The following is a 4,759-nucleotide window of genomic DNA, read 5'->3' on the forward strand; positions in this document are numbered from 1 at the left end:
ATTGTGAAGGACAGATGGAACAATTCTAATGATACCATATTAAAGAAACTGATTATGTACTTAAGTTAGGGAAAAATGAAATGGATCAATGCGGTGGGTCTAAATATTGTCTCCATTTAACCTAAGAATAAAAGCTAAAACAAGAATGGTAATGCTGAGACTTCAACACAAAATTTAAAATTCTTAAGTGCTTAAGATTAGGGGTATCACGACATTTCCATAAGGAAAATATGATGTCCAGTGATATAAAAATGTAATATTCACATGTAATGGTTGATACATTGTGTCAATTTGAGAAGTATCTATGTTTAATATATAACTCAGCAGTTCTACATCCTGGGATATAGGGGACATTCTCCAGCACTGCTGTTTATGTCCCAGAATGTTGTAACGGTTAATTCATTGTGTAACTTGAGAAGGTTAAAAATTTAACAAAGTAATACAGCAGGGGGCCAGGGTCCTCACTTTGTAAATATCCTGAACATAGGGAATTCCATTTCATTGCAGGTGGAGAGCATGAAGATGGTGTAAGTGCTACACTCACGCTAGGGCAGGTAGCATGCTTACAATATAAGCGAGTAAAACAGGCTTGCCCTCTCCTTTTCTCTCTGGTTGCTTTTGCTGTCTTCTGCCATCTTAAGCAGTTGCCCCTCTGCCATGTGCCACCTTTTCTTGGAACCAGCTGATTATGGACTGAAATTTCTACAAACTGTGAACTAAATAAACCTTTCTTTCCTTAATTTTGTTCATTGAGTATTTCTTCTGAGTAATGGGAGAAAAGTAACCAGCATATCTCATATGTCATGACTACAGTTTAAAAAATTACTTGTAGTAGGTAAAATGGACAGTGTTTCTATGCAATATTCTAAACACAGACAAAATATAATCACCTAAATCATAAGCAAAAAAGTTGAGTGGTAGATGCAGAAAATATAAAATATATATGTTCTTTTATTATCTATGGAAAAGAAATATTAGAAATAGTTTTACCTAAAGAATGAGAAAAATGTGATAAGCATAAATTCATGATGACAAAGCTAGTAAATAGTTTAAAACATAAAAAAATAAAGACTACATAAGCAAATGCAAAAAAGTGGAAACAATACTTTGGTTTGATTATCTCTGATTATATTGCAGAAAAGTAAATGAATAAAAGGAGAAAGTGCTATTTATAATCTGAAAATCAATTAAATCAACCAAAATCAACTAATCAAAAATAAAACTTTAGTAAACAACTTTTTTGAAAAATTAAACTAAAAATGGGGCGGCGGGAGTCACAGCAGAGGCCAAGCAGGATAGCTCCAGGAGGCTGCCGGTGCGCCTCGGCCGGCAGCTTGCTCAGGTGTCCCGCTGGCGCTGCCAAGATGCCCAAGAGGAAGGTCGGCTCCACTGAAGGGATAGCCAAGGAGGAGCCCAAGAGAAGAGATTGGCGAGGTTGTTGGCTAAATCTGCTCCTGCGAAAGTGGAAACAAAACCAAAAAAAGGTAATGGGAAAAGATAAATCTTCGGACAAACAAGTGCAAGCAAAAGGGGAAAGGGGAGCTAACACAAAGCAGGTTAACGTGGCCAATCAAGAAACCAGGGAGGATTTACCTGCGGAAAATGGAGTAAGTACAAAGGAGGAGAGTGCAGCCTCTGACCAAGCAGACGATAAAAGCCAAGTCTGATTCATCACACACAGCGTCTTATCAGTGCTCCCTGTCTCCCTTCTTGTACAATCCAAAGGAATATTTTTATCAACTATTTTGTTTTCGTTGTTTTCTTTTTGTTTTTTTGTTTGTTTGTTTGTTTTGTCTTTTTGAGACAGGGTCTCGCTATGCAGTTCAGGCTGCCTTTGAACTCACTTTGTAGCCCAGGCTTGTCTCCAACTCCCAACAATCCTCCTGCCTCAGCCTCCGGAATGCGCCACCACGCCCGGCATATATTATCAATTATTTTATAAATGCAAACTTTTTAGTAGCTCTAGAAACTTTTTAAAAAGGAGGGAATTCCATTTCATTGCATATTTTAAATGTAAATGAGTTTTTTTTTAGGGGTGAAGTCATTCTCTGGTTGTTTATTTTTGGTACAAACAGAAAATAGTGGGATATTGAATTATGGCAGACTTTGACTATCAGCTTCACAGTCCACTGGTGGGGGTTAGTTTTATATCCTGCAATACAAAGCATAGTAATGGCAATTTGGAATCAGTAATGCATTTAATATGTGCTGGATATTTTAAATGACTCTATTCCCATGTTGTTTTTAGTAGTATTGTTTCTTAAAGAAAACTACTTCCTAATTGTTGCCCTGTCAGAATTGTGTGCACTCTATAACATCTTTGGTCATAGTACTCCAGTTTAGCTAACTTTGTTAATATACTGTGAAAGATCAAAAATTTGAGTGTGTAGCATATATGATATGAACTTGTGAATCGATAGGACTTAAGTAACACTTTGTCAGCATTTAAAGATACTGATACTTAATCCTCCTATGGAAAATTTGCTTCCAAATTTGAAACTGGAAAGTCACTGGAATATCTGAAAAAGAAACAATACATGACTTTTTAGATTTTTGGTACATGTGTTAAGAATTGTGTACAAAGTGAAATGTCTGTACTGATCCTAAACACAAGCAATTTCAAATATGGAAGACAAAAAAATTAAATTAAATATGACATAACAAATGAAGTACAAATTGATGAGTATGGAACAGTTTATATATAAATCAATGGCATAGTTTATAGTGTTGGAAAGAATGTAGCTCATTTTAAATGTTTAGTAAATTAGAAAGAGGGCCAGGGATCTAGTTCAGAGGCACAGCACCTGCCTGGCAAGCTCAAGGTTCTGAGTTCAAATCCCAGTACAAAAAAAAGAGAGCAAATGTCTGCTCTCATAACCAAAAATTATTAATAAAAGGAAAATCAAAAATATGTACAATGCTTAGAAAATGGACAACTACTTAATCTGGCCAAAGAAAAGGAAGAAAACACAAAACTGAAAAAGAAAGAAAGAAAGAAAGAAAGAAAGAAAGAAAGAAAGAAAGAAAGAAAGAAAGAAAACAAAATATTTATGAGGGGTCATGATGGTACAGAAGAAAATACAGAATTTACAAAATATCATTTTGTTAAACTAATACTAAACTGAAAAGCTTATAGTTTATGCTTATTATGGAATATGCATCTATCAAAGCTGACTTTATAAGATTTAGGTGTCCTAAAGGAAGAGCAAACAAAAACTGTCAATTTCATAACAATGCAAAACAACACAAAATAATTGGATACAGCTAAAAGCAAAACATAAAGAAGGTTGTCAAGTAGCTTTTTTACCAAAAGAACAAACAAACAAGGAAAAAGGCCATTGTTTCAAAAAGGATTTTTACTAACTTTAAATAAGATTTGGATTTCCTAAATCCTCAAGTAACACACCCCTGCCCTCAATAACCAACAACTGAAACTATCCAATTTATCTAAAATCTTTACTGCTCTTATTTTTATATTTAGGAATATACTCCAATAACATTTTTGAAGTTGAAAAAATATTTTTACCAAAACTCAGCTTATGTGAAATCAAAAGGAAGCCTAGAATCTATGTATTATTTAAATATTGATTCCAAAAATCCATGAAGAAAATAATTGCCAAGTCTGGCTTCTCACTTATGCCAGTGAAAGGACTGATTTCATGAAGTTAGCGAGTTACTTCTAGAAAATATGCCATCTTAATTTGATTAAAGATTAAAAGTAAAAATAGTCTTCAATACCTCAGAAAAACTCCTGTTTTTATTAAACTACTATTCACAATAGCTAAGAAATAGAAAATCTAAGTGTCTATTAACTAGTGTGTGTTGAAAAAAAGTATATAAATATGTATTGTACATTGGCCTAGACACAGAATATCATTCAGTCATGTAAAAGCATGAAATCTTGTCACTTAGAATAATATAAATGAAACTGGAAATCATTATTTTAAGTAAAATAGTTCAGGTACAGAAAGATAAATGATTCATATTCTCCTTAATAAAGTGAATCTGAAAAGTTGATCTCATAGAAGTTGAAAATAGAAGTTACTGGAGGCTGGGAAGGGTAAGAGGAAAGGAAGTTTAGAGAAAATACAGTCAATAGGTATCATTAAATTTAGATAGAAGAAATAAGTTCTGGTGTCCTCTGGCACAGTAAGATTACTGTAGATAACAGTAATGAACTATAAATTTCAAATATGCTAAAAAAAAGTTTTGAATGTTTTCACCAAAAAAGGAATAAATATTTGAGAAGATAGTTATGTTTAACCTGATTTGAGTATTACAGTGTATCCATGTATTAAAGCATCAGATGATACTCTATAGATATGGACAATTTTTGTATCAAGTAAAAAAAGCTCAGCAAAACCCACTGATAAAACAGCCTCAGTTGTTGGAAAAGATAACATAATAATTCTGGACACTAATAGATTAAATTTATTGAACACTTATATCCCAAGCACTATTCTAAGTGTTTTTTGTATATAACTCAACCATTTATGGCTGCAGTTTTATGGAAGAATAAACAGCTGGATCCCTCATGCATATGGACATATAAATTCATCATTGCAAGGATTTTACTGAGTCAGGTGCTGTTCTGAGTGCTTTTTGTAATTATGTCTTTTAATCCTTACAACACCCTATGAGGGAGGTGTTGGCTCCTCTTCATCCATATATGCATGAATATATAAACACCATTAAAAACTCTCCTCAGCTTTAATGAGGAAGTATTCCAACAAGGACAAAGACATGATTTTCCACCAGC

The 4,759-nt window shown here is 33.5% G+C and overlaps 1 pseudogene; it reads left to right on the plus strand.

Moving 5' to 3' along the window:
- The first annotated feature begins 1,364 nt into the window (after positions 1 to 1,364).
- LOC102007410 lies at positions 1,365 to 1,667 on the plus strand (annotated as a pseudogene).
- The last annotated feature ends 3,092 nt before the right edge of the window (positions 1,668 to 4,759 follow it).

This window comes from Chinchilla lanigera, unplaced genomic scaffold, assembly GCF_000276665.1.
Source record: "Chinchilla lanigera isolate Chin_1 unplaced genomic scaffold, ChiLan1.0 scaffold00058, whole genome shotgun sequence".
Lineage (NCBI taxonomy): Eukaryota > Metazoa > Chordata > Mammalia > Rodentia > Chinchillidae > Chinchilla > Chinchilla lanigera.